Source organism: Leptonychotes weddellii, chromosome 13 (genome assembly GCF_054177405.1).
Source record: "Leptonychotes weddellii isolate Sample4059 chromosome 13, ASM5417740v2, whole genome shotgun sequence".
NCBI classification, from domain to species: domain Eukaryota; kingdom Metazoa; phylum Chordata; class Mammalia; order Carnivora; family Phocidae; genus Leptonychotes; species Leptonychotes weddellii.
The window spans coordinates 53,798,122-53,808,904 of NC_138381.1; the positions used below are offsets into that span (position 1 = coordinate 53,798,122).

At 46.4% G+C, this 10,783-nt stretch overlaps 1 pseudogene; it reads left to right on the forward strand.

The window, feature by feature from the left end:
• Positions 1-916: 916 nt before the first annotated feature.
• On the forward strand, positions 917-5,004 carry LOC102745573 (sodium channel protein type 10 subunit alpha-like; annotated as a pseudogene).
• The last annotated feature ends 5,779 nt before the right edge of the window (positions 5,005-10,783 follow it).

Consider the following 10,783-nt stretch of genomic DNA (forward strand, 5'->3'; position numbering starts at 1 on the left):
GTGAAAGTAGGGGGAGAAGTAGGGTGGTAGCTGGAGGGAGATGTAAGGTTCAGGAAGATTTTTTTTTTTCTTTAAGCTAGGAACATCTAGGTCATTAGAGATTTAGCTAAGGAACCAAGAGGTAGTAGCCAAGAGTGGGCAAGTCTGGCCAAAAGCTCATTCCTCAGTAATGAAGCCAAAGGACCAGGAGGTTTGTAAGTGGCAGCAGTGAAGAAGAGGTGAAGGTGAACTACCTAGATGACACAAGCTTCAAAGGAGGAAGGGTTTTGCAAGATGCAGGAGGAGCAAAGGTCTGCAAGTTACAATGGGAAACAAGAAGGACTCCAGGCCTACCCTCTTGCCCTGGTGTACCTGGGGTGGGGGAGAATGAGCAGCCACTGAGTTTGCAGTTCTTGAACTCATGCTCTGCAGGCACTATGGGAACACAATGTTAAATAAGACATGGCCTCATCCTCAAGGAGCTCACTATCTAGTAGAGAAGAAGAGAAGCACACATGAAATGCCAGAACTTAAGACTGACTACAAAGGCTGTGGGAGGAGAGAGGAAATAGGCAATGTGGTGTGATGTGATTAGGTGATTAGGGAGATCACCCTGGAAGGAGTAGGGCTTAAAAATGGATCACTCAGGATGATTGGGATTTGGATAGCCAAGAGATGCGATGGGAAGAGCTTGCAAATGGTGCACCAGTGAGGAAAAAGTGCCTGGTGACTTCAAGGGGGTGGGAAAGGCAACAAGGACTTGAATTGAGGCATTGAAGGAGAATCAACTAAGAATAAGATTTTGGAAGGAGTAAGGACAGGACTTGGCTTCTGTTTGGATGTGGTGTGAGGAAGATAAGAGACAGATTTTAGAAAGCCATCTGTGGAGAAGGTAGCCTCTCCAGATGCCTCTTGTAGGTTGGCCAGAAAGGCCCTGATGGACCATCTCTTGTTTTCTCAGAGCAAGTACCAGGGCTTTGTCTTTGACATTGTGATCAGGCAAGCTTTTGACATTATCATCATGGTCGTCATCTGCCTCAACATGATCACCATGATGGTGGAGACTGATGAGCAGTGTGAAGACAAAAATCCTTAACAAAATCAGTCAGTTCTTTGTGGCTGTCTTCACGGGTGAGTATGTCATGAAGTTGTTCGCCTTGCGGCATCACTACTTCACCAACGGCCGGAATGTGTTTGACTTCATTGTCGTGGTCCTCTCCATTTGGAGTAAGTGGGCTCGCAGGTAGTGGGGAAGCCCAGACTCTGCTTGGGGTTGTTTGGGCTGTTTTTTTTTTTTTTTCAAAACCAAGAGGGCAACCAACAAACTTTTTCAATATACATTATATGTTAGAGGAGCCCACTATTTGCTGCTTTCCAAGAGCAGCAGATTTAAAATGCCCCTGTCCTCTCTGTGAAATGGAGAGTTTCCATTGGCCTTCTCCATGTTGTCACAAAGTGTTTTTAGACACCTACTGTGTGCATAGCCCATTGCCTGAACTTTGGGGCCGATGGGGACAGTCAGTCACTCCTCCAGAGAATATAAGATGATGGAACTTCCAGTGGGCCTTATCTTGATGGTCTTCAAAGAGGAGAATGGGTGGTATGATGTGAGGTGAGTCAGTAAATACTTTCTGGAAAAGGAGGTGGTTGCCAGAAGAGTGAGCAAAGACTAAGAGTGTTCAAAGGAAATTCTTAAGTCAAGGATCTGCAGTTAAATCTTTATATAACTGTCTGCTTAGGGAATGTGCGTGATAGACAAGTCCAAGATCAATGCCAAGAGATCAACGCTCTTATGCATAGTCTGGGTGTTTGAATAATAGGCCCAGTATCTGGGGGCCAATGAGTGTTCAGAGAAAACTCATAAGGTCAGAAGCTAAAGTGGGGAATGGAGCCACTACAGTTGAGTGCTTGCTGACTTCTGAGAACTGGGCTGGGCTCCTTGGATCTTCACAACAGCTCTCTGAAGGAGTATTATTATCTTCATTTTATACATTTAAAATTGAGCCTTACAGATTAAGAAAGTTATGCAAAGTCATACAGTTTGTAAAGGGTAGAGCTGAATTTTGACCAGGCTAATGTCCTTCAAATGAACTAGCTGCCTTCTACCAACAACCAAGAGAATGTCCTTAGCCTTCTTGTGGTTTAGGCAAAGTTTAGCCCTACAAAGGCCAAATGACAGTGCATCAGCTTTACTTTGCATTATAAATATATCCTGACCTGTTATATCATGACCTGCTTACTTTTCACATCAGAGCATAGCTGTAGATTTAATTTTCCATTGATTTACCTTCAAGAGCTAACAGCATCTAAATATAACTTGGCAGCACTTCATCAATCTCCCCACCCTGGTGCTGAAACACAGCCTTGGGTTGTATTTTTTTTGTTTGGGAGGTTAACATTTATTTTTGTTTTTGTTTTGTTTTATTTTCCTGTTGCTCCTCGTTTTTTGTGGGAGGTTTGTTTTGTTTGTTTTCTTTCCAAAGTGAGAAACTCTAAAGGTCATTTTGACATTACAGTAGAGAAAAGAGCTTGCTTATGTGACTTCCCATAACAACACTATAGAAATAAAATATACTCAAAGTACTCCATTCTATGATGGGGACACCTTAACTACCAGTTCCTATGACCTACACAGCAACATCATCCCCTGGTTAGAAATCAGTCATAGAGACACCTGGAAAACAAGCGAAAGAACCCACCTCTTCATCCTTCTGCCCTCCCTCTCTCCCTTTCTTCCTTCCCACTAGCAAGACATGAATTGAGTATCTAATTGTTACAAGTATGAAGACTCATACTCCCTTGAAGTATTATGTAGACTTGTTGGCTGGCAGAATCTTAGTAGGTTATATAGACACATACCCCACGCTGTGGAAAAATATCCCAGTTAAGAGATTTGTCTGGGAGTGTGCAATTTTCATTTGCCATGAAGTGCAAAATGAAGAGAGGGACTTTCATAAACATTTTATAATACAATATTATAATTACTTCCCAGACGTCGTCCCATTTCCTTCCGCCTTCCAACACAATACTGTGACCATCTATATTCATATGACAAAAGGCAAGTAGGGGAAGAGGGTCAAGGGAACCCTGGCAAGGAGAGAGAGCTTGCCACCACACTCCTCACCATTTGTCCTGAAAGACTTTGAATCCTGTCTGACCTAAAGGCTTCATCTTATCTTTCGTGGTCCCAATAGGCATCCGCGGCCCCAAGATCAAGCTTCACAAATCTTCAAGTTAGATATCATATAGGAAGACATATACATTCTTCATCTTTCCAACTTTGTTCATAGTTGGGGGGTGGGAGGGCCATAACTGACCCTAAACAAGCCCATCCCCAGGCCCTAACATAGAATTCAAATGCAGCTAGAGATGAATGAAACAAATAAAAGCCATTATGCAGACAGCTGGCCATTCAAAGCCTGTGTACTTTAGCTGTCAGCAAGTTGCCTGACTCTTCAGGCCCCCTTATAATTAAGACCAGGCTCTGTACAGTTATCCACAGGACCATGTGCCAGGAACTGAGTCAATCTTCACAATAGGAGATGGGGAGATGAATCACAGGGGATCCTGGCCTTCACAGAGCACAGGACCAGGAAAAGGCGGAGGAAAAAGCATGTCCCAAGGCTGAATTCTCAGGGAAGAGTAGGGCCTGTGTCATAGACAGTACCAGACAAGGGCTGTGTACATGTGGAAAAAGGTGCACTCCCTTCCACTTAAACTAGGCTGCAGAAGATGGGGCTTTGACCATGGAGGCTGACAAAGAAGGCTCATGCTTGCAAATACTAGTTAGATCATTTCCCCCTCTTCTAAGCGCCTGGCATTTTCTGCAGTTCTTACATCACTTGAAAATTACTTCTCCCCAACACTCTTCTGAGTCACCCACCAGGCCTGAATTGGTTGCATCCTCAGGCTGATACAAGCAGCCAAGGGAATCCACACACTGCTCTTTGCCCTCACGATGCCCCTGCCTGTCCTCTTCAACATAGGGCTGCTATTCTTCCTTGTCATGTTCATCTACTCCATCTTCGGCATTGCCAGCTTCCCCCATGTAAGCGGGGAGGCTGGCATCGATGACATGTTCAACTTCCAGACCTTCGCCAACAGCATGCTGTGCCTCTTCCAGATCACCACACAAGCTGGCTGGGATGGTCTCCTCAGCCTTATCTTCAACACAGGACCCCCTTTCTGTGACCCCAATCTGCCCAACAGCAATGGCTCCTGGGGGAACTGTGGGAACCCAGCGATGGGCATCCTCTTCTTCGCCATGTACATCATCATCTCCTTCCTCATCGTGGTCAACATGTACACTGCTGTGATTCTGGAGAACTTCAATGTGGCCACGCAAGAGAGCAGTGAACCTTTGAGTGAGGATGACTTTGACATGTTCTATGAGACCCGGGAGAAGTTCGACCCAGAGGCCCCTCAGTTTATTACCTTTTCTGCCTCTCAGCCTTTGCAGACACCCTTTCAGGCCCCCTGCGAATCCCAAAACCCAATCGGAATCTATTAATCCAGATAGACCTACCCTTGGTCCCTGGAGATAAGATTCACTGTTTGGACATTCTTTTTGCCTTCACTAAGAATGTTCTGGGAGAATCTGGGGAGTTGGATTCTCTGAAGGCAAATATTGAAGAGACGTTTATGGCAAATAATGTTTCAAAAACATCTTATGAACCAACAGCAACCATCCTCTGGTGGAAGCAGGAAGACATTTCAGCTACTGTCATTCAAAAGGCCTATCGGAGCTATGTGTTACACCACTCCATGACAATCTCCAACCCCCCAGGTGTGCCCAGGGCTGAGGAGGAGGCTGTGTCACCCCCAGGTGCAGCCTTTGTTGTATTCATGGCAAATGAAAATTGCACACTCCCAGACAAATCTGAAACTGCATCTACCACATCTTTCCCACCATCCTACGACAGTGTCACTAGAGGCCTTAGTGATCGAGTCAACATGAGCACATCCAGCTCAATGCAGAATGAAGATGAAGCTACCAGTAAGAAAGCAACTGTCCCTGGGCCCTAGTGAGGACACTCCAGCATGGACCTAACCAGTTCTGATGTGACCTTCTGCTCTGTGGTAACTCTTTCCCACTAAAGGTGGCACCCAGTTACCACCTCATCAATGCATGCCACCGGTCACAGTGTCAGAACTAGGCAGAGAATGCATTTGGTGCCCACCTTTGGAGAAGCCCTCAAAACCAACAGGAGTCAGAAGCCAAGAGCATCTCCACTGTGACAACCCTTTTGAATTTCAATATCCAGCGATGTATTCTCTTACTTTCCAGAAAATGTCTCTGGTCCTTTTATTTTAATTGTGACCAGAGTCTCCATTTATTGTGATAAACTTCTCAGGACCAGAACTTCCAAAGATACATGGCAAGGATGTTGCTGAAGGTCCAAGTTAGTCCTCTGTGAAACACCACACTGAGATTGACAATGTTATTTAGGATTCTGCATGACTGCATGTTGAGAGCTGCCAGACAATTGTTCCTGCCCAAGGTAACCTGTGGTCTATGTCATGAAAGGCTTTTGAGATATCCATTAAAATTAATATTTGTAAAGGTATATCAAGACCAATGTAACATCTTAAAGAATCATTTTTAAAAGTTGTGTGATGCTGACATTGTGTCATAAATCACTTCTTCATTTCCAGCATTACTGATATTATTTTGCAGTTTGAGCTTGAATCTGGATGGAGCAGGAAGGAGCACTGTCCTGAAAGTTTGTTCTAATCCTAAGTATTCCACCAACTGCCATGCTGCCTGCACCACACTCTTTCCCCTCTGAACCTCAGTTTCCCCACTTGTGAAAGTGGTGGGAGGTGGGAGACAAAACGGACACTCTCTATAGCCCTTCCATTTCTTGTTTTAGAACAACTCTTCGGTGCTCTGCACCAATTTAGATAAGGAAAACACTCTCTCCTGAAGTTACAATGGCCAGACTTTCCTGCTATGTAGCTAAAGAGGTAGCTTTTGGATACATTCCAGAACCTGTTTCACATCTCATAGTCAGGCTTTAAGAAGGATGGTTTTCACATTCTCCTTGGGCCAAGATTCCAAAATTAGTATAATCAAAAGAAAAGGGACATTATGAAAAAGATGATCTGAAAGATAAAATGGATTTCAATATTTTCTTAAATACATCCTGCAAATGTTATTAAGTACCTATTATATGACAGGCACACTCTAAGCACAAGAGATAATGGAAACTAAGCCCCAAATGATTAATTGGATTTATGCAGTGAGTGGAGAAAGGGTTGTCAGAAAAGAATATTCAGGCCGAAGAATGTGGTGGGTTGTAAGATGAAGGAGAGCAAGGAGTTTGTGTGACAACATAGGACGTAAAAGATCATAATGACAGCCATGATCTTCTATCAGCCCTTGGGACATTTCCTGCCACAATAACAAGGATCGGGTCAATTTGTTGACATATATTTGATCACTTCATAAGATTTCCCATTTGTATAATGACAAAGCCTAGTGACTAGTCCACCACACATGCCTCATGGGTACAGATTTTCTGAGGTCTTGGTCTCCTTTCTCTGTCATTGTTGGCCCATCAGAGGCTGAAAGGCTGTCAAGATGTTTGTTGGGGTTTGTCAGCACCCAAAGATGTAGGTTAATAAGACAATGATGGAACAGCTGAGGGCTGGGCTGTCCCAGTACAAGTCAGATGTTCTCCAGGTGTGTGGTTTGTATCTTAAGGATGAGTTCAACAAAATGGCTCTTCCTCATGGGTTGCACTGAACAAAGGAGCACAGATATCGATGGTGCTGCTTCTTCAACATCAAAATCCCATGCAGTCAATGAAAATGCCATCTAAGACAGCTGGATGGACAGAGAGCTTGGGGACTGGCTTATTTTTATGTTATGTGGAAGAATTAAATGTACCCAATCATCAGACTAGTTTTATTAAGTAGATGATATTATTCTCAAAGAGATTCTTGATACATTTTTTGTCCCAGGCTGTAAGTTGAATTGTGCACCACCCCCCGCCCCCACCAAAGAAAAAGTTCTGTTGAAGTTCTAAACCATGCTAATAATGGTCACATGCAAATGGGACCTTATTTGGAAATAGAGTGCAGATGAATCAATCAAATAAAACACAGTCATACAGGATTTAAGTGGAGTAAGTGGGCCCTAATCCAATGATAAATGTCTTTAAAACATGAGGGAAATTTGGACATAAACACACGGGGAGAAGAATGCCATGTGAACACACACGCAGAGTGAGAAGGCAGCTTTGTGAAGACAGAGGCAGAAGTTGGAGTGATGTGGTTGCAAGCCAAGGAATGCCAAGTATTGCTGGCAAGTAAAAAAACTAGAAAAGAGCAAAGAAGGATTCTTCTCTGGAACCTTCAGAGACAGCATAGCCCTATCAATACCCTGATTTCAGACTCTGGCCTCCAGAACTGGGATAGAATACATTCCTATTATTTTAAGCCACCTAGTTTGTAGTACTTGGTTATAGCAGCTAGCAAACTAACATGCCCCACATTTACTTCCATACAGATGCATTTCCCAAATTATGATGGCAGCCACTGGAAAAGTGACGCAATATGCACAGCTTGCATTGCCCAGAGTTTTCAGAAATTTATTTAGTGCAAATGCAGGCTTAGCCCTTGAAAATTTCACTAGATCTAGTTTCAAAGTTCAGCTGGTGGTCCAATTACAAGAGAGGAGCAAATCTGAGAGGTCCAGGGCAGATGGAGGGTCAGAGCTAGCTTCTCAGCCTCACCGCTAGGAGATGGCACTGGAATCTCTCTGACCCAGATTATATGAGTCTACCTGAATGCTGAAGGCAAACAAGAGGCAGAACAGTTGTCTGACTGTATAAATATCTGGAACCTGCAGGATCCTTAAAATGTCTCCACCATAAACACTACCCTGACTTTTTTTTGTTAAGATTTTATTTATTTATTTGACAGAGAGAGAGAGAGCACAAGCAGGGGGAGTGGCATGAAATACCTTATCCTTCTAATGGGTTTAGGGCATGAAAATTTCCCAAGGACACCCCACTCCAGCTCAGGAAGCGGAGGAGGCCACGTCCTGTAAGGTCACCGCCATGGCCCGGACTGTGGTTCTTCTCAGGTGCCTCACTAAAGGCTCTGGTCAGATGAAGGGACTCTGCAACTGTGGTGGGACACATAACAACAGTGTCTCAGGGTGACGCTTGTCTCCCATAACAGCGCTCGTCTCCCTTTGGTTTTAGGGGAAGGTTGTCAGATTGTGGTGACCCAGGAGCCATCACTGGTAGTGTCTCTAAGAGGGATGGTCATACTCACTTGTGGTCCTAGGCTTGGGTAAGTCTCTACCAGTAACTGCCTTGACTGGTACTAGCAGACCCCAGGCTGGTTTCCCCAGCCCCTTATCTACCGGATAAAGAACCATCCCTTTGAGGTCCCTGATCACTTCTCTGGATCCATCTCTGGGAACAAAACCACCCTTACCATGGCTGGGGCTCAGCCTGAGGATGAGGCCAACTATCACTGTGCTATGTGGGTAGTTGTGTGTACGGAGAGATTCAAATCTATGGGAGAGTGCAGCCAGAACTTCTCACGGGCTCAGAATGGCTCAGCCCTTAGAGGCAGGAGAGAACATGACAGGGCGGATAGTTAATACCACCATGGGAAGTGAGACTCTCTGGCCCCATTTTCCTGTCCAGTGGTCCATCACCATGTGCCCCATTCCATCTCTCCCAGGGTGTGTCCATCTCTCCAGTGTGATCCTCCAAGACTGGGATTCCTCTCTCATTGCTTAGATTGATGGGGAGGGGGCTCAGATCCAAAATATATCCCCAGACAATGAGACTCATTTACCTCACTGCTCCTTGTGAGATGCTCCTTATTCAAGTGCATCAACAAACATGCCTTCAGAAGTATATTGCAATGTGGGCCTCAAGAAGCAAGAAACGTCTCATATACACAACCTGAAATTATACCTAAAGAACCTTGAAAAAGACCAGCAAATGAAGCCTAAATCAAGCAGGAAAGGGGAAATAATAAAGTTTAGAGCAGAAATCAAGATATAGAAATAAAAATAAAATAAGTAGAACAGATCAATGGAACAGGAGCTTGTTCTATGAAAGAATTAACAGACTTGATAAACCCCTGGCCAAACTTATCAAAAAGAAAAGAGAAAGGACCCAAATAAATAAGATCATGAATTTGGGTAATGTCCAGAGCAGAAGGGCGAGCTGGGCTGTGTGCTGTGAGGTGGTAATGATTTCCTCAACTGCTGGGGGGGCCTGAAGGCTGGCCTCGCAGGTAAGTGGCTTGGCCTGGTGTTAAGTCCTGTTTTACCAGGCTGGTTAATGGGCCCGAGGAGCGTGACCGGGCTAATGGAATGTGCGGGTGGCTGCTGGTGGGTTAGGGACCGCTAAGGCAACAGTGACCCCAGGAAATAAAATAGCAAGCAGGCGGGAAGGTCCTGCACGTGAGAGTCCCCGCTTCCATCTGGATACGAGGAAACCACTGGCTGCCAATTCATTCAAGGAGACTCATGAGCACTGATGACACGCCGTGCTTCCCGGGAGACTCCTGGTAGTTAGAGCCAATATCCCTGAAGATATTGGCCCATGTCTGCCCCCCGTGGCCCCCACCTCCACCGACCTCTTCTGCTCACGTGCACCCCAGGCTTTGAAAGCAGGTCTTTTCTTGGTCATTAGCAGCAGCGTGGGAAGTGCTCCACACCCTTGCTCAGCGGCAGCACTCCGTGGCTCCCTGGCTCCCCTCCAAGTCCCACCACTTCTGGAAAGGCCTCTGCTCTCCTCCATCCTCCTGTCTCAGAAGGGGGTCAGAGGGCATCCCCCAAACGGTGTCACAGAAGATCCTTCTTGCCCCTCGACATCCTTGCGGCTTCAGAATGTGTGGCTCAGGGACCGCATCCCTGCTCTCTCCACCTCCCACCACAGAGCAGGCTGTGCCTGGGGCCTGCTGGGGTCACGGGGCAGCAGACGGGCAGCAGCTTGACCCGGCCTATCCCAGGAGTGGTGCTGACCAGAACAAGTGGCTCATTTGCTCCCATGCTCTTGGCCGCACACCCCCAACCACACCCCAGAGGTACCTCCTTGTGCTTTGTAGCAAAATCAAAACAACAAAATAGAAGGACCCAAAATGCAGTTGGGCCCATTTACCTGCACAGATGCTTTTGGTCTGTGGCTTGCTTGTCCCTGTCAGAGCAGGGCTCTTACCTGAGCACAGGTAGGCCGACGACCATGTCTGCCACAGGGTATCTGGAAAAGTTGCCGCCCCATTTCCTGTCCTCTCCAGTGTTACTTGCGCTGTTGTGCCGGATATTGGTCTGATCTGCTTAATCGGAGGGTGAGTGCAGACCCCACCTGTCTCTGGCCGGGGTGCCTGGCTGTCCCAGGAAGCAGTGCAGGAACCCCAGTGAGTCACCCCTCCCCCACCTGGCCCCAGGTCCCCACCCTCTCCTTTCTGTCTCTGCCTCTGAGTCCTCCAGGTGCCTTTGAAGGTTTGCTGCCTGCAGAGCGCATGCCTCCTGCAGGAGGGGAGCGCCCCCAGGGCATTAGGGGACAGAGCCTTGGCTTGGGACTGGCGCTTGAAGATGGCACTCTTCCTGGGGAGTAGCTACTAGGCTGTAGGCATGTGATAGACCACATCTCTTGAGCAAAGGCTGGTATCCCAGGAGTTTCTAACTCAGCCGGCTGAGACTTTTCCCCAGGCAAGATCCCAGTCCTGGTGCCTTTCCTAGGTGCCCGGCTCACTTGCCCCCATGCGACGGGGCTGTCCCGAGGATGCAAAGGAAGGGTCAGGAGTGCCTCGTGGACATGCTGCCTTC